Source organism: Silurus aristotelis, assembly GCF_946808225.1.
Source record: "Silurus aristotelis genome assembly, chromosome: 21".
NCBI lineage: Eukaryota > Metazoa > Chordata > Actinopteri > Siluriformes > Siluridae > Silurus > Silurus aristotelis.
The window spans coordinates 6,270,144-6,290,497 of NC_139594.1; the positions used below are offsets into that span (position 1 = coordinate 6,270,144).

The 20,354-nt window shown below is 36.5% G+C and overlaps 1 protein-coding gene across 2 annotated transcripts in view; it reads left to right on the forward strand.

Annotated features, from left to right (window-relative positions):
• The first annotated feature begins 11,787 nt into the window (after window positions 1–11,787).
• rhbdf1a (rhomboid 5 homolog 1a) overlaps window positions 11,788–20,354 on the forward strand; it is a 48,251-nt gene continuing 39,684 nt past the window's right edge. The window contains exon 1 of one of the 2 annotated variants that reach the window (XM_083524370.1): window positions 11,788–12,113. The gene's annotated coding sequence lies outside the window, so the exon portion shown is untranslated. The remainder of the gene's footprint in view (window positions 12,114–20,354) is intronic. The other variant, XM_083524371.1, reaches the window with a different exon arrangement.

A 20,354-nucleotide genomic window follows, 5' to 3' on the forward strand; every position in this document is an offset into this window, starting at 1 on the left:
GACAGATAGATAGATAGATAGATAGATAGATAGATAGATAGATAGATAGATAGATAGATAGATAGATAGATATCAGAATCAGGTTTATTGGCCAAGTGTGTTGACACACACAAGGAATTTGGTAGAATTTGATAGAAAGTATTGCTAATAATTAAATAAAACAGTTTTAGGAAGGGTGGAAAGAAAAATGCTGTAAAGTAAGGATGCTTTTTTTTTTTTTTTTTACCAATTAATCAAATTAAAAGTAAATGAACAGGAAAGAAATCCAAATTAAAGCAATATTTCATGTGACTTCCCATTTTCATCAAAATATCTTCCAGGTAAACTTGCATACAGGTTTTGAAGGAACCCAGAGGGTAGGTTATCTCCTGTTTACTCTGCGGTCCCTGTCTAAATACTTAGCTTGCAGTCTGTACAAGGCCCTGATCTCCCTCCCAGAGGACCCCCTAACTAAGGAAGATTAACAAGAGTGAGGAACAGAGAGGTCAAACCTGTTTCATACCTCTTTCAAAAGACCCTGTTGAAACCCTTCCAAAGTCTTTAAAGTAGCTGGCAAAATGCTGTTGCTGTTAATGAATTTGTTGAATAGCTTGTATATGTATTATGCTCACATTTATAATTACAGATTCTTATGCCCATGAAAAAATTGATAGCACTTTAAAGGTCAACCGTAATTTTAAGCGGTGTCTGTTTTACAGTTCCATAAAGTATTAATCATTAGAACAGCATTTCATGCAGTATGTACCATGTAGGCAGACGTAAAATGTAGTGCAGATCTGGTTCTGTTACATAGCAGTGCTCTGGCATGGGTCAGCGATCAGAAGGCTTTCCTGTTACACTTGCATGCGCTTGCATGAGATTCTTGCTTTACATGTAATGGTGGCAGAAATAGGCAGAGGGCACATGGCTGCCTGCTAATGGGTAAAGTGATATGTTGCAGTAACACAAGGATGAAATAAACTATCTGAGATGAAATAAGTCTGTGGCTGGGCTGGGGTATCCATCCAATAGTAAGTCTTGCCAGCTGTTAATTGAGAACTTCTATAAAGCTTGACAATAGGGCAGGTTTTTCAATTAGATTCAATGAAAGCTCAAAACATATATGCCTGCAACATCCCATACATGAATGGAACATGACTAGGCTATTCTATGTAGACTATTCAGATTTTAATTTTTTTATTCACATATTTACATATTGTTACAACTTGGTTGAGCGATTCTCTATGTTAGAACTGTTCTTGTATTAAAGAGAAAGCAGATTTACACGTGATAAAAAATGGTAGTTTATTTACAGTCAGCATTAATATCCTTTATCTTTTTGTAGCACTAGGTAAATATAGCATATATTTATAGAATATTATAGCATATTGCACAAAAATTACACTTTTAAACCCCGAAATATGTTGTTGTTGACGTCTGACACTGCACCCTTCAGTTTCACTTCAGTTAATTTAACCTTCTATACATGCTGATGATTGTCAACACTAGAATGTGGCTCTGTGTGCCAATTGGCATTAGGATTACAGCTGGCCAGACTGAAGTCAGACACACAAGCTTTGCTGGCATGACTGGTAGTAGAAGGCAGGGATAGTTTGCTGACTAGCTCATATGTCTCTTGCTCAGGGTGAAGTCAGTGTTATGATGTCGTCGCTTGCTTTCATGTGCATGTCAGCTTAATGGAAGGGGCTCTGACCCAGGTCACCAACCATCATTATCTGGAACATCGAGCCATCCAATATAACCTGTGAGTCAAACAGGTGCACAAAGGTGATGGGACTACAGATGCTCTTTATGCTGCACTCTTATGTAAAGGGTACTTTATTGTAAGGCAGCTCTTCTAAATGGAAGGGATGTGTTTTGAATAAGACGACCCTTGAAAAATGTGTAAGAAAGAAATTTAAACTATAAGCTAGAAAGATTCTTGGCAGGTGTCTGCTGTCTATCTCACTTTACACAGCTTTCAAAAGGCATGATATGTAATGATTTACCCTACTAAATCATTTACACAGACAGGTGGCCACCCGCTCTTATTACCATACAGCACCTGCAGAACAGTATACACCATAGGGGAGAAGCAGGGGAGAGAATACTGATCCTATTTCCTAAATCATGCATAGCTTGCGTTATATTTTAAGCATGCCTGTTTTGTTTTGATATATAAAGCCAGTAAATGTTTCCTAATGTCCACAGGATAAAAAAAATATATACAATAGTATATAGTGAGCTACTCCTCGAGTTTGAGTCTCAAGTCAAGAGAGTTAACTCAACTGGTCTGTTTTCACAATCTTCAAAAATGAAAATATATAGAATATAATTAGATATCGAATGATTGAACCTGTTTCTAGACTTTCTATTAGATTTTCCAACGTTATTTAAATCTTATGGCAGATCATTTTGCTTGTTTTTCGATACTTAAAATGACAAAATTACCTACCAATAAAACGAGACGTTTAATCGTTATTATTCTAATAGTGCAGTAGAATATTCTAAACATAATTAAAATTATTAAATAGATTTACACATTCTAAAACATCATTAATTTGCAATGAGACCTGTGTAAATGCTGCATTGCCCAGTGTCTTAAAATTTTGCTGTGAAATATGAGGTCAGATTCTTGAGAGCGTGGGAGTGTTTTTATCTGACACAGCCTGCTCTGTTTGCCTCAGTCAACCTCTTCTATATTTAACCTGAGAGTTCTGTCAGCTGATAAGACGATCCAAACTAACTATCTAACTAACTAACTAACTAACCAGGATTTACCATCTGTTTATTTACAGTTTGATTAAAAAATAGATTATAATGTATTATTTCATTGGTTTTAGTTTAAGGTGGGCGTCGCCAATCATTAGTCATCAGTATTAATACATGGAAATAAATAAAATACAAATATTTTACATTTTCAGGCTGCTTATCATTTCTCTCAATCTCCCTGGAATAATCCTCCTTAATCAAGGCAGACCATTTTCTTATCCTGACTAGCCATGTTAAAATTGAACCTTCTCAGCTTTAGAGTTAATATTTGGGTTCTGTAGGGTTTTTATTGGAACATAGTACAATTAAACAACGTGAATGTAAGCTAGACTTTAGTAGTTCATTTGTTCTTTGCATATTAGCTACACTTCTACTGCACTTCTGTTGATACTTCCTATGGAAATAGGGTGTGCTTTTCCATTTTTGCAACATGTCCGGTTTAATATTTACTCCTAGGAGTATTTTTGTAACACATTTTCACTTCCAGATTTTTGCGCAAGATTTATTTATTTTTTGCTGAAGTTGCTAAAACAGTAGTTTTTTGCAAAGTTTTTTGAACACCCTCAAGCAACAAAATGGGAAAAAGACAAAATTAGGAAGAAACTAAAAACAATCTTACTAGCTAAAAAAACGCTTACTTTTAATGGAGCACAGGGTACTTACGTTTATAATAAAATAATAAAATAAAACTCTCAACCTAGTTGTTGCAATGTAATGGAAAATACGACAGATATGATGGTGAATCATGCGTGATCTATGATGCAAGTCTCAGGTCATATCTCTCTCTCTCTCTCTCCCTCTCCCTCTCTCTCTCTCTCTCTCTCTCTTTCTCTCTCTCTCTCTCTCTCTCTCTCTCTCTTTCTTGCAGAATTAGATTAAAATCATTTTTAATTCAAAGATCATGAATATTTGAGGGCATTCCGGCTGTGCTTCAATGCCAGCATCAAATGTGGCATAGGTGCATGTGAGTTTCTGAGGGAAAGTGGGAACGATAGAATTACTGCAGGTCTTTCATGAAAGGTTGTATAAAGCCCATACCTGCAACTCCACGAGCGTTCAGTACAAACAGCTGGCAGCTCGTGGCATGTCTTTTCATTTACCTGCAGAAGAGGCATTCCAAATAGGTGGGAAGAAAAACATCACAAATAAAACCACAGTTGCAGAAAACGAACACTTTTTTTCCAACATACCGGTGAGACACTGTGACATGAATATTGAATGACATATTAAAGGCATGTATTGATTAGTTTACACAAGCAAGCCACAAGGTCAATATGTTATCCTGCTCCCAAGACACAAAACGATTGAAGACAGTCATGCTTAAAACATATCTCTATGAACAGAATGAATAATTTGACATCTGGAATTTGCTGTTGTTGGTATGATAATTGTGAACTCTATAATGTTTAGAGAATTCAGTTGTATTAACACGTCGGTAGGCTATACCTCTAAAAGCAGTTTTACTTACACGTAAATCTTTCTCTTATCTTTAACCCGCTGTTTCCATCACTGTTTACCTGTCAATCTGTATGCGTATCATTCAGATATTAGGTGTATTTAGCATTATTTGATTTTACATCATAATTCTGTATTTATTATTGTTTGTTTTATTGCTTTGTCACAGAACAATCTGAGCAACAATTATTAAGTAGTAGAAACCACAGGAGCTTATGAGCTTAGCCATTAGTAAATAGAGTAATGCAAACAGCTGTTTTGTAATGTGTAGAGGTTTCATGTTGTGAGTATGATTTGGATGCAAAATTAAGACTAATTGCTGTGATACATTATTTTCCAGGATCCTTGATATAAAATACGTGGTATGATATTGGTATAATATTGAGACCAAAGGTTTGCATACGTTATAGACCTTCACAGGTACATCTTATGTTTCCATGATTTCATTACAATATTAATGACCTTTACAGTGTCTGTTTTCATAAGCGGTAGTTTCTGAACAATAATGATGAATCTGCTTTTCACTTCTCTTTCACTGCTCTTCTAATTTAGAGAGGAAGTACTGCTTTTTTACAGGTTTGGGTTTTCCTGTATATGTTTATCCAAAGTATCAAAAGTCTATGCTAGCAACCTTTTCAACCAAATGCCATCTTAACCCAGTAAGGATGTTTGATGTCTGATGGGCCCAGTTGTTAACCATCCGGCCAACAGATGATCTACTGTTGAGCTTTAAGTACCTTGCACACTTTTCTGCACAGTTAGCAGCAAAGGAAGGACTTTATTGGCCATTGGTTTATAGTCCTCTGCGAAGCACAATCCTGGTTTTCACAACCTTTTATCTCCGCCTGACTGATGGGGTTTCAAAGGAGCTTGAGTGTTCTCCCAGACTTGCTACTGACAGTTCCTCAGAACCTGCAAATAAGCCTCAACATGGCCCATGGGAGCACCTCAGAATTCATTCCTTGTTATTGGACCATGTTATTTTCATCAGGAGCTAGACAGCTTTAAGTGTGTAGTGTAACTAATGTGCTCTGTATTAGTCAACGGCCTAGCAACGGTCGAGTGGAGCGCCTTAAACCGTTCTGCCATATCCTGAGAAGTCTACCTGTATTCCTGTTAGCACCTCTTAAGTTGTAAGTAGAAAACATTTCCCAATACAAACATATGTTTTACATATGTTGTTTCACTCTTAATTCACGCAAAAGATTGTATAAACAATCAAATAATAACACGTTAGTCTAAATATTAATGTTATTAATGTTGATAAATGCTAGTATTTGATGAATGTGGTTTACTTGTGATATTTATGATAATACACATTTATGAGTTAAAAAATACAATAATCTATTTAAAAGCGATTAAAATAAATGTTTGTAGCTAAACATTTATTTGGATATGCTCCACAATGTCATTAAGCTGACGGGTGAAACACAAGAACAAATTGGAAAGTAAAGTATGTTGCACTGGGCTTGATCTTTTTTCACCTCTAATCATCAAAAGCCAAAAAAAAACCATAATGAAATATATAAAATTTGTACTCATAATAAAATTTCTACTCATCATCCCAATGTAAAAGCATTTACACTTGCCTGTCGTTATCCCATCAAATTAACATGGCAAGTAGCATCTTACCTTTAAATAATTTATACTTATTTACAAGTAGGATGCTTTAATCAACATACAACAAACAGACATATTATTTACTTGTTAATTCAGAAACAGACTGCTGTTAAAGGAGGTAAATAAACGTCACTCAACATAGTTAACTGGGTAAATCGTGGCTAACAAAAGACAAACACTGTCCATGTTTTTCCCCACTTTACACCCCCACATACTGAGGTGTTAAATGACATTATTTTAACTTGGAAATTACCACTTACATGTACTGTTACAGTACTATATGTATGTTTTCACAGTTATACATGGCTGTTCAGAAGTCTGTCTGCAAATCAGAAGAAACTTTTCCCTGTGTCTGGATGTTCTCAACACTTCTTAAACTCTTTCTGGATTAGAAGGGCTTAAAGCACTTCTTAAATTGGTGAGAGGGTCTGTCCTGATATAGGTTGCCATTTTTCACACTACTTCTGGTGTAAATTTTCTCAGGAATCTCAGTACCATTAATGTCCTGTGCCATCATCACGACGTAATTTCAGACTTTCCTTTCAGAAGCTTAGAAGTTTTCATACTAGATGCTGATTTGGCTGTTGAGTACACACTAGAGGACATATATGTAGAAGCTAGTGTAGACGGGGGGCATGCTCTCTTCAGCTGCCTTAGACAATACAATGCACAATGTGTAGTGACTTTGTATCTCACTTGTAGTCCTGAAGAGGAGATGTGCAGTGACCATGTCATGACCACACCAAGGAATTTGAAGTTCTGCACTGTTTCAAATTTTCTACAGTTGATGAATAATGGCTGATGCAGTGCTTTGGTTTATCAGAAGTCAACATCTCTTTTGTCTTGTTGACATTCTCAGATCGTTTGTTGGACTCATACCTATGAGTTGTTTATGAGATTGTTTATGAGGCTATGAGTTGTTTCACCCTGTCCCTGTATGCTGTCATCATTATTTCTGATGAGCCCCATGACTGTGGTGTCATCTGGGAACTGTATGATGCTATTTCTTTCATGTTTTGCAGTGTAGCCATGAGTCAGCAGGGTGTATAACAGTGGACTCAGTACGCAGGCCTAGAAGACACAGCTGAACTCGAGATCAAACCACAGACCCAGAGCTTGGAATGCTACCGTCTTTGATTATTTAGAATTTAATAGTGACAAAACAAGTATAGGGGTTATTATTTTACTTATTTATTTATTTATTTATTTATTTATTTATTTATTTATTTATTTATTTATTTATTTATTTTTGTTGTAGGAAATTCTCTAGCTGTAAAGAAAGCCCTTGATTGCAGTGCATGACCATGAATTTAGATTTTAGAACATGGAACGCAATCTGAAAACTCCCTGGTAGCAAAAATCACAGGAATCTCAACAATGCACTGAGAAAAAAATGAAATGCATTCATGGACTTCTTTTAGGTGATGTTTTATCTAATAAAGTTATAACCTTTCAGGCTAAATATCTTCAGTATCTCAGGGATAAAGATAGGATTAATAAAACAACGACCTTCACATCATAGGATGTCAATGAACCAGTAAGTGTGCATTTTAGCATAACATTCACACTTATTTAGTCTCTTATTGCTGTTTCCCTCCTAAACAGTGTTTCTGCAACCATAATCCTGTTTATCATGTATAACATTCTTCAGCAGTGAAACGTTTTATTATTAAATCATGGATCTTCCAAGCTGCCGTGTTTATGGAGGAGTTCTCAAATGTACCTGTTACTTCTTGCATGATTTATGGGTTAATCTGCTAATTCTATGCGAGTTGGGTGGGAGAAACTGAGGAATAAATGTAAAAAATTATCTTTTCAGCACTAAATGTAAGACTCTCCTTTATATTGTATAGCACACTATGCAACCTTTATGCATGGATTTTAATATTTGAGCAAAACCTGAATGCACTCAATATGATCATAGCCTATAGTATATTATATATTTGTAACAATTCGAATTGAGATAAATCGCAAATATATTGCATATGCCATATATACCATAATGCAGCTCCAGGTTCCAATAGCAATGACCTACACGGTCTTTAAGGGATACTAAATACCGAGTCATTTGCTAAACAACACACTAGCCATTGCAACATCTTTAATTAAGTGTCACCTACAATAAGATGGATTTCAATGTTCACAGGAAGATTCATGAATATTTACATATTACTGGTCATTCTTAGTACAAAATATTTTTTTATTTATTATTTAGTATTGTATTTATATATTGTATTTTTTTTTTATATTCATGATTGAACAGCTTATTTGTTCTACAGGAAAGATCCACAGGGCATCTGGTTTAGACTAAAGTGTGCATTGAGACTGGGGACACATCAAAAATGTTAGCCTGCAGGACAAGAAAAGCATTTGGACTTCCAAGCATCTGAAGCTTCCTGGGCTTATTAAAATAGCCTGTCATTATAATGTCATTATAAAATATTACAGACAAGTTCAATAAAAAAATGATCTCAGAATCAGGATTAAAAACACAGTGTTAACATAAATATCCCAGGCACAGTGGAGGCCCTAATCTATTTGGCACCCTAGGCAACATTTTCTACTGATCCTCCCCCACCAAGCTCCTGTTAAACACCATCCATGCAGCCCACTTTTCCTTTCATACCTAATTGACTTGAATTATTCTTTCACAAGTTCAGAAACCAAAACACCTACACCCGGCTCATATACACATGTAAATCAGTGAAAAAATGTAAAGACTCACCTGGCCTTCCCTGAGTTAAAACTAAGTAAAAAAATTATCTAAGTTGAAATAAAGCCTTTGCAATATTTAATGTACACATGCGCACTTTCATAAGGAACACAATAAAATACAACGTACCAATCTCAGCCCATGAGAAGTTGTCCCCTTACTACTTTACTTTACAACTGTACTACCACGTTGCCTTGTCGCCCTCCTACAATGAGTTCTTTGAAGGAATGTCCATCATAAGGTGTTTAAGACAAAATATTTTCAAATAAAGAAATATCATAATCACTACTGCATCCTTGTCTGAACAGCATCATCAGCATTATAATGTAAAAGCTTTATGTATGAACAGTTTCCCACAGCTCCTACAAATATGAAGCTGTATCCGACATTTTACACCAGATTGTCTAGCTCAGTCAAAACCACAGAGGGATGGAGACCAGCAAAAAGGGCAGCGCTATAATAATGGATCACTGGCTACAATGTCTGTTAGGTACTTTAGTGTATAATTCAGTATGTGCAATGATGTGCAATGGAGAATGGAGTTGAGTTAAGTGTGACTTTTTTATTAAACAAAATAGAAAAGGATAGGGGAAGTGACGTTATATCATTTTCCACAGATGCAGATGTTTTCTCTTACACTATTGAGTGCCCCCCCCCCCACACACACACACACACACGCACACACACACAGAAGGAGTAATTATTGAATGAAAGCTTTACTAGGCAACCATGGTTTCTTCTGTACTCTGTTTTCAGTAATTGCATAGTCATTTTCTTTGTAAAAAAAAAAGAAAAGTGTGTATTGTGTCTAGATTGTATAGTGTGCAGTGTAGTACACAATGTGTAATGTATATTGTGCAGTGCGCAGCTGTATCAGACATTTTACACCATGAATATCCACAGAGAGACAGAGACCAGCAAATAATAATGGATCACTCACTACAAAGCCCAATAGGAACCTTATTGTATATTTGATCATGTGCAGTGATGTGCAGTGGAGAATGGATTTGAGATGAAAGTGAAGATGTTGTAATCTAGTTTGGTTGTGTATTTTATATTAAACACTAGATAAGGACAGGAGGAATTCACAGAATATTACTTTCTACAAAATTGAGTTACATTTGCACTCCCCATTGTGAAAACTCTGTCTGTATAATTATAGTTATAATTATAGTTCATTATACAGTTAGTTAGTTATTATACCTTATATAGTGTATAATGAATAATGAATGAATAAGAGCTGAAAAGCAACACGAAGATTATTTGCAGTGACAGTGTGCATTGCAATGCTCTATTCCAAGCTGTTCTGTTATACTCTTTTGCTACATCCTCCAACTAATGTACTTTTTTTTTTAATGCATTGTACATATCTCACCTTTCGCACCACGACACTTTAATCTCTGGACTTGCACAGTGCACTTTATATAAAAATTTTTTTATACCACACCATACTGCACACGGACACTTTACGGACCTTTACACCACACCATACCGCACACGGACACTTGACGTCCTTTACACCACACCATACCGCACACGGACACTTTACGGACCTTTACACCACACCATACCGAACACGGACACTTTACGGACCCTTACACCACACCATACCGCACACGGACACTTTATGGTCCTTTACACCACACCATACCGCACACAGACACTTTACGGTCCTTTACACCACACCATACCGCACACGGACACTTTACGGTCCTTTACACCACACCATACCGCACACGGACACTTTATGGACAACCCACCACTAAAATTGTCTACTGTTTACACTGTTACACATTGTTTAATGCCATTTTTGTATATTCACATTTATAGATCTTTGTATATCTTTTATATCTTTATATTCTATATTTTATTTTATTTTATTTTATTATTTTATATAGTTCTTTTATACCTCATACTTATTTATCTGCCTTCTTTTCTTTTTCCCCCATCCTATTCCCTCATGCCGGACCGTCGTATAAAGCATTTCACTGCATGTCGTACCCTGTATGTATGTGTATGTGATGAATAAAATTTGATTTGATTTGATTTGTATAAGTAGACAGGTTCTGACGTCAGGACAAATTTTTCTTCACAAAAAGTTGCCCCCTTTTAGCGTTTGGTATAAATAGATTTGTCACAGGGATTTGTCACGTACATTTTCTTCACTAAAAAAGGATATGTACATGCTGTTTCTTTTCGAAAAGAGTATGTACGTATTGTTTGTTTACATCCTGTTTGTTTACTAAAAGAGTACGTAAACACTTTTTCTTTGCAAAAAGAATAGAATAGCTTTGTCACATATACATTACAGCATAGTGAAATTCATTTTTTCGCATATCCCAGATTGTTTAGAAGCTGGGGGTCAGAGCACAGAGTCAGCCATAATACGCCGCCCCTGGAGCACAGAGGGTTAAGGGTCTTGCTCAAGGGCCCAAGAGTGGCATCTTGGCGATACCGGGGCTTGAACCCCCGACCTCCCGATCAGTAACCCAGCACCTTAACTACTGAGCTACCACTCACCATAATCCTCTTCCCTGCTTCATATCTATAAGTACTGCATTATCAGACCTGTCAGTCATCACATCATCCGTATGTGTTACACACTTGCTGTATATTTTAAGTTCTAAAGTAAACTCCTTATAATACCTGATGCACAATACTGTTATTTGCACTACCATGCACTTTCACACTTTATGTACATTACTAATCTGTCATATACTCTGCATTCCTATTTAATACTGTTTATTCTGTCTATATTGTCTCACATTGCCTGTATTGTTTTGTATATTTTGACTTGTCTTGTCTTGTATAGTCCAAGCTAGATGTATAGTGCATTTATGTCACTAGCAGATGGAAATAAATTCCTTGTGTGTGTTAAAACACTTGGCCAATAAACCTGATTCTGATTCTTATTCTGAAGTCTACGAATTGTTACGTCACAAATTAGGCTACGCCAATTAAAAAATTAGGGCTCTTCCGAGGTACATATATGATTAAAGTCACTGAATTACACACCTAAAAATTAATATGTTATGAATGTATTTGTAAGTTACAGGTCAGACAGGTGAAAGACGGAGTAATAACCTGTCCAGGTGCAAAACCGACATGTCCTTTTAACCGTTCAAACCGAAACATCTCGTTTAGCCACGCCCGCTTGCCGTGCCACGATGAAGCCCCGCCTACTCAATGTCTGATTGGCTCATGGCTTTGTCAGGCCCCTCGGTCGACGCAGCGATACTCAGGCACTAAGGGCGGGGCTCTGGGACAGAATTACCGGCAGCGGGCAGAGAAACTTAACCGAGCGGTTCCGCGGTGTATGGGAATGTACCGGAGCCTGCGTGCGGAAAGAACCGGCCTCGGTCCTTAGCAGCCCGGTCGTGCGGTCATCATCTGCTGGGATGTTTAATTGACACCATATTTCAATACAATTTATTGGTTTGTTTTATTTCTATTTTTTCCCCGTGTTTTTGGTTAATTGTCATGAAGTGACAGCGCGTCTGATCGTCTCCGGGATCCCGGGATCTCTGATCAAGTAGATTCTCCTCCAATTGGATAAATCAGGAACAGACTGACGGTAAGTCTGATCTGATTGTGATTTGTTTATTCTACAGTAATTACAGTAGGAGTATCCGGCTGCAGGCAGACAGACAGACAGACAGACAGGCAGGGAAAACAACATGGCTCTTTGAAATGAGCGCAGAGACCGCGGAATAGACGCGCAGTGCCGGCGGCCGGGATCGAGATCATTACACCGATATTACAATCCGGTTTACCGCCTGGAACAGAGACAGGAAGCAGGAACACTCCGACTCACTGGGTTTTTTTTTACTCACATTTTTACAAGCAGCAGCTTAGGGAAATGTCCCCGTGTCAGTAATAATATTAATATTAATTATAATAAGAGTAATATTATTACACCACCTGTCAATGTGTTCATTTACCCCATACCTTAACCTCAAAGGTGTTTGATGGTAAGAGTTGCAGGCTGTAGTGTATAGTGTTTAGGGTGTAGTGTATAATTTATAGTGTTTAGGGTGTAGTGTATAATGTATAGTGTGTAATGTGTGGTTTAGGGTGTAGTGTTTAATGTATAGTGTTAAGTGTTTATTGTGTAGTGTATAATGTATAGTGTTTGGGGTATTGGGTGTAGTGTTTAATGTGTAGTGTTTTGGGGTGTAAGGTGTAGTGTATAATGAATATTGTTTAGGGTGTAGTGTATAGTGTTAAGTATTTATTGTGTCGTGTATAATGTATAGTGTTTAGTATTTATTGTGTAATGTATAATGCACAGTGTTTAGGGTGTAGTGTATAATGTATAGTGTTTATGGTGTAGTGTATAATGTATAGTGTTAAGTGTTTATTGTTTAGTGTATAATGTACAGTGTTTAGGGTGTAGTGTATAATGTATAGTGTTTGGGGTATAGGGTGTAGTGTATAATGTATAGTGTTTTGGGGTGTAAGGTGTAGTGTATAATGAATATTGTTTTGGGTGTAGTGTATAATGTATTTATTGTGTAGTGTATAATGTACAGTGTTTAGGGTGTAGTGTATAATGTATAGTGTGTATTGTGTAGTTTAGGGTGTAGTGTTTAATGTATAGTGTTAAGTGTTTATTGTGAAGTGTATAATGTACAGTGTTTAGGGTGTAGTGTATAATGTATAGTGTTTGGGGTATAGGGTGTAGTGTATAATTTATAGTGTTTTGGGGTGTAAGGTATAGTGTTTAATGAATATTGTTTAGGATGTGGTGTATAATGTATAGTGTTAAGTATTTTTTGTGTAATGTATAAGGTATAGTGTTTAGGGTGTAGTGTATAATGTATAGTGTTCAGGGTGTAGTGTATAATGTATAGTGTGTAATGTGTAGTTTAGGGTGTAGCGTTAATGTATAGTGTTAAGTGTTTATTGTGTAGTGTATAATGTATAGTGTTTGGGGTATAGGGTGTAGTGTATAATGTGTAGTGTTTTGGGGTGTAAGGTGTAGTGTATAATGAATATTGTTTAGGGTGTTGTGTATAGTGTTAAGTATTTATTGTGTAGTGTATAATGTACAGTGTTTAGGGTGTAGGGTATAATGTAGAGTGTTTAGGGTGTAGTGTATAATGTATAGTGTGTAATGTGTAGTTTAGGGTATAGTGTTTAATGTATAGTGTTAAGTGTTAATTGTGTAGTGTATAATGTACAGTGTTTAGGGTGAAGTGTATAATGTATAGTGTTTTGGGTGTATAGTGTTGTGTAATGTATAGTGTTTTGGGGTGTAAGGTGTAGTGTATAATGTATAGTGTTTTGGGGTGTAAGGTGTAGTGTATAATGAATATTGTTTTGGGTGTAGTGTATAATGTATTTATTGTGTAGTGTATAATGTACAGTGTTTAGGGTGTAGTGTATAATGTATAGTGTGTAATGTGTAGTTTAGGGTGTAGTGTTTAATGTATAGTGTTAAGTGTTTATTGTAAAGTGTATAATGTACAGTGTTTAGGGTGTAGTGTATAATTTATAGTGTTTTGGGGTGTAAGGTGTAGTGTATAATGAATATTGTTTAGGGTGTAGTGTATAATGTATATTGTTAAGTATTTATTGTGTAGTGTATAATGTACAGTGTTTAGGGTGTAGTTTAGGGTGCAGAGTGTAGTGTATAATGTACAGTGTGCAGTGTGTAGTTTAGGGTGCAGGGTGTAGTGTGTAATGAATAGTGTTAAGGGTGTGGGGTGCAGGGTGTAGTGTATAATGAATAGTGTTTAGGGTGTAGTGTATAATGTATAGTCTACAGTGTGTAGTTTATGGTGTAGGGTGTAGTATATAATGTATATTTTGTGATATTTTGTGATTTGTGATTGATGTATAGTGTTTAGGGTGTCGTGTATAATGTATAGTGTTTAGGATGTTTGGTGTAGTGTATAATGTATTAAGTGCAGTGTGTAGTTTAGGGTAAAGGGTGTAGTATATAATGTATATTTTGCAGTGTGTAGTAGTTTAGGGTGTAGTGTATAATGTATGGTGTGCAATGTGTAGTTTAGGGTGTAGGGTGTAGTGAATAATGTATAGTGTTTAGGGTGTTGTGTATAATGTATAGTGTGCGGTGTGTAGTTTAGGGTGTAGGGTGTAGTGAATAATGTATAGTGTGCAGTGTGTAGTTTAGGGTGCAGGGTGTAGTGTATAATGTATAGTGTGTAGTGTGTAGTTTAGGGTGTAGGGTGTAGTGAATAATGTATAGTGTGCGGTGTGTAGTTTAGGGTGCAGGGTGTAGTGTATAATGTATAGTGTGCAGTGTGTAGTTTAGGGTGCAGGGTGTAGTGTATAATGTATGGTGTGCAGTGTGTAGTTTAGGGTGTAGGGTGTAGTGAATAATGTATAGTGTGCAGTGTGTAGTTTAGGGTGCAGGGTGTAGTGTATAATGTATAGTGTGCAGTGTGTAGTTTAGTAGTGAATAATGTATATATGTATATAATGTATTTTTTTTTAATAAAAGCTGGATGGTAAGTTCAATCAATTTTTATTGACAGCATAGTAATATCATTTATACAGGTGAGCAGTCAAAGGTTAAGGGCCTTGCTTCTGAAGGACCCAACAGTTGCTTTTTCTCAGCAATGGGATTTGAACTCATGACCTTCCAATCGGAAATCCAATGCTAAGAAACTTATGCTATGCTAAAAAACTTCTGTATTCATGCTTCTACCCATGAGTTGTGTTTAAACGTGAGAAAAAGATTGGATTTTTATCAGCCATTTACTTCCCAATGACATCTTGGACATTAAAGAACTTGGATTTTTACAAAAGTTTTAGCTCAGTCCACTGCCCACAAGTGATTGGGTAAAAACTTTAAATATGACTCACAGGATTATACATGTCATGAGACCAGCAGTCCATTGTAAACCCAGAGAGCTCATCATCACTCAGACTGATGTAAGCCACTGTACTACTTGTCTGCTGATTGGAAGATGAAGTCCAAATCTCTGCACCATCTAAATTAACTGAAGACACGGCATGATGGAAAGTATATGCCCAAGGAGATCCACTTAAATATATGACATCAGAGAAAGTAGAATTAGATGGAGTGAAAAAAACTTGCAGTTTGGCATAGAGGTGAAAAGATGTTGGGTGTTCAAGGAAGGAGGTACAAACTAATAGAGCCATGCCTCGATGAGTCATGGAGCTGCAATGGATCTTTACTTTTCTGGCAAGGCCCATGTGTGTCTGGCACAAGAATGCTTTTAGTATGCATGGCTAAAATGGTCCCAGACATTAGTGTTTGAATGTAGCTGTGAACAAGCACTGAAGTCAAGTGTGTAAATACATATGACCTTGTATGCATGGATATTGTAGCTGGTTATGGTGTAAGTCAAGAAGTTTCAATTTCATTCAAATTTACATTATCTTATTACTACAAACGTCATCCTGTGATTAATTGAATTGAATTTTACACCAAATCTATTGTTGTTTGTTGGAAAACACATTCTACTTGTAATTGTGAAACTGAGGCCTCCACCCATCTTATGCATTCTTCTAATAAAGCCTAGAACGCTGAAGTCATTTACACATTTGAAAAAGGTTTCTATCAGCAGAACTTAATTTCATTTCCTTTATTTTTTCCTCATATTATTTTTCCACAAATCAGTTCCACAGAAGTATTTTATGCCATAAACATAAGTGATGTTGACTTACAGGACACGGGCCCTTTACATAAGGTAAATGCATGCACATAACATCTTGAATCTAGTCAAATATATCTGATACGTCCTTTTATAAGGTTACAGTAAAGCAAATACAAGGTTTTATGCTTCTGTTATGACATGACGTAGCACACGCAAGAGCCTCAGTGGACCGTTACAGCCCCGGTGCTCCTTCTGGTGCTGCTTCTGCTTCAAGGTCTCGTGGTGCATTTATGCTTTCGGTAGTTCTGTATTTATGACCTATTCGTTGAACACCCAGTGCTGTATATTTTGTATGAATAAATTGATCAACATGAGATCTGGGAAATAAAAATGCAGTTTAATGGTAACACTTTCAGTAAATCATGTAAACCAACTTGTTAGACAGCTTTGGGAACAGTTAATGTTCTCTAGTGGATAAAAGAAGTCAGATATGTGTCTTTTTGAACACTCTTTTGTGAACTTAGTATTGTTTTGAATTTTAATGGCCTGGCAGAAAACGGATCTTAGGGTCAGCTGTGTACAAAAGCAAGTCTTCTGAAATGAAGTGAAATCGCTGTCTCAGGGAGTTTTCAGCAATATTTCTCTCTTTGCAAACCCTTAGTATTCGAGTGTATTTTATTTGGAAACACTAACACAATCTGTACGTGTAAGCATTTTTCCTAGTACAGTTGCTTTACTGGGTGCAAATAAGCCATGCTCAGAGGATTCCTTTGTCTGATTGTGTTTCTTTGTCTGCCATCGAAGCAAATGGTCCACAGCATGGTTTTACTGGTAATGTTGCTTTAATCGTATTGGTTGCTCACAGCACAATAACCAAAAGTGTTCATTCATAAATTATTTTTCACCCCACTATTATCATACGCTTTATAGCCAAAAGAATCAACACCTGGGTATTGAAAATCCCATTCCGAAACCATGGGCCTTGTTATTGGGTTTTTTCCCAATTACACTTCTGGGAAGACGTTCCACTAGATTTTGGATCGTAGCTGTGGGGATTTTGTGATCATTCAGTTACTCAGCTATTCATTCTACTTCAACCATAACACATCATGTTTTCATGGAGCTCACTTTCGAGTGATGCTGGAAGTGGAAGAAAATCGTAATAACATTTAAGACAATAACATGTTTTCATCATATGGGTCATAAGGTGTCCACATACTTATAGTGTAGATCCTTACAGCAATTTTAAGCAATATGAGCAATTTTTTACCACAGTAAAATTGCCCATTTCATAATACACTTGAAGGTAAAAGGTTTGTTTTTCAGTAGCAGGTTTGACCTTAATGAAAGCCTCAAAATAAACCTGGTGATCAGTCCTGAGGAGTTTGTGAAAAGCTCAGCATCATGGTGGCTTTGGTGTGGATATGTGTGTTGCCTGAGAATGTGGCGAGTGTAATTTGGAGGTTGGTGGGAATGCTGTGGGTTTTCCTACAGGAAGCTGCCCAGTGTTTTTGATCATCATGCAGGGTGTGTTTACATTCTGATTTACTGGTACTCTTAATGGACAGTGCTAGAAACTTCATCCTCTAGATCCTATAGAATTAACTTTATACTTAACCTAAAGGATGGTGGAAATGCTTAACAGTGCATACAGGATCTATCTAAGTTATTTGTAAGTCAAGTCAAGTCAAGTTTATTTCTATAGCGCTTTTCACAACAGACATTGTCTCAAAGCAGCTTTACAGACGCGAACAGTTAAGGTGAATTAGGCATTAAGCATTTATCCCTGATGAGCAGTTATGGTGACTGTGGCAAGGAAAAACTCCATTAGATGTTATGAGGAAGAAACCTTGAGAGGAACCAGACTCAAAAGCTGAACCCATCCTCATTTGGGTGGCATCAAGACTGTGATTATAGACTTTATCTTAATTATATAAATGAAGCAGGGATGTGAAATATGTTTCAGAGGAACAGGGGCAAAAAGGGAAAAAAGGCCACAGCAATGCATTCACAAAATCAGTTTCTGGTTCTCTTACCCTGATGTTAAAACGCTGTCTGTCTATAATCATACACTTTATATAATATGATATATACAAAGAGTCACCAGCTGGATTTATCTAAGCAAATGTATAAGAGCCTCCTATTCGATAATTACTGCATGGATGATTACGCTTTAGCTGGCAGCAAGTTATTTACCTCGAACTGATGCAGCTTTTTATTTCTTACACAAACATGTCAGAAGACACATCCTGTGGTCGTGGAAAAGATGTTAATCTGTTTTAGAAGGGTCAAATTATTGGCATGCATCAAGCAAAGAAAACCTCTAAGGAGATCACTGAAACTACTAAAATTGGGTTAAAGAATGTTCAACGCATTATTAAAAACTGGGAGGACAGTGGAGAATTTTCATCTTCGAGGAAGAGATGTGGTCGGAAAAAAATCTTGAATGATCTTGACCGGCGATCACTTAAACCCTTGGTGAAATCAAATCGTAAAAAAACAGTAGAACTCACGACTGTGTATAATATTAAAAGTAAAAGGAAGGGAACTTAAGTGATTGGGACTAAACAGCTGTGTCGCAATAAGAAAACCACTTATCAGTGAGGCTAATCTGGAAAAAAAGCCTTTAATTTGCTAGGGAGCATAAAGATTGACCTTTGGAGCAATTGAAGAAGGTCATATGGTCTGATAAGTCCAGATTTACCCTGTTCCAGAGTGATGGTCGCCTCAGGGAAAAAAGAGAGGTGGATGAACTAATGCACCCATCATGCCTATTGCCTACTGTACGAGCCTGTAGGGGCAGTGCTATGATCTGAGGTTGCTGCAGTTGATTAGGTCTTGGTTTAGCAACGTTATGTGCCCAAAGACTGAGGTCAGCTGATTACCTGAATATAGTGAATGACCAGGTTATTCCATCAATGGATTTTTTCTTCCCTGATGGCACGGGTATATTCCAAGATGACAATGCCAGGATTCATCTGTCTCAAATTGTAAATTGTGAGTGGTTCAGGGAGCATGGTACATAATATTCACACATGGGGCCATGTGAAGTCCAGACCTCAACCAGACCGTAGCCCGGAATCTTTAGGATGTGCTGGAGAAGACTTTGTGCAGAGGTCTGACTCTCCCATTATCAATACAAGTTCTTGGTGAAAAATGACTGCAACTTTGGACTGGAATGTTGTGACATTGCAGAAGCTTATCGAAACCATGCCATGACGAACGCGTGTTGTAATCAAAACTAAAGGCGGTCCAACGAAATATTAGAATGTGTGACTTTTTTTTTTCAGATGGGCAGTGTATTATGTTATATAACATATATTGTGATATATTATATGATATATATTATATTATAATTTGACTGTCTGAAGTCTACTGAAAGTTTAACATGAGTTCAAGGAATACATGTTTAGATAAACTCAATTGCATGAAAAACAATATTTTTGATGTATCAAGTCTATGCACATGGGTGAACAACCATTATAACAAGTTTGTAATATATCTGTGTATGAATTTTTTTCCTACACTTAAAGCTTCGTGGGTTTTTATCCTTTAGACTTTAGTTGTAGGTGAAATAAAATGATCAGTGCTACATTCCCACAGTCACTGAAACAAGATCAGGCCTATATTACCTTTTCTTTAAAAATAAATCTGATTCACTGATGTATTTTATGCCACGATCATGAGAGGGTTAACTGACAGGACACAGATCTTGCACACCGAGCACGTATGCAGCACAAAGATTACATCTTAACAAGTGGAAACATACCGGTAGTCAAATGTATCTGGCATTTCCTTTATAAGATTGTAGTAAAACAAATATATGAGATTATTTCCTCTTTATTCTTAATATAGCTATTATAGCTTGAAATAGTTCTATTAGATCGAGTTTAAGCATTTTTTTCTAGAAAAAAAAGCATCTGTCGAAGGATCACATAGGAAGGATTGTGTGATTTGAATGTAATGCTTGAAATGAGAAAAAAATAAACAGAAATAGACTTAAATCCTGCCTGTGTTTTGTAATTTTGAAATTTCTTTGACATTTTATACATTTGACTAGACTGTTAATAAGATGCCATTTTTTCCTTCCATTACAATTTATTTCCTGTTTTCTTGAAATTAGCAGAAAACACTTACAACAGATGAAACAGATGCTGTTATCTCACATGCCTGCTTACATTCCTGGAAAGAAAGGAGACCATAATAACCTTTTATTTAGGTAA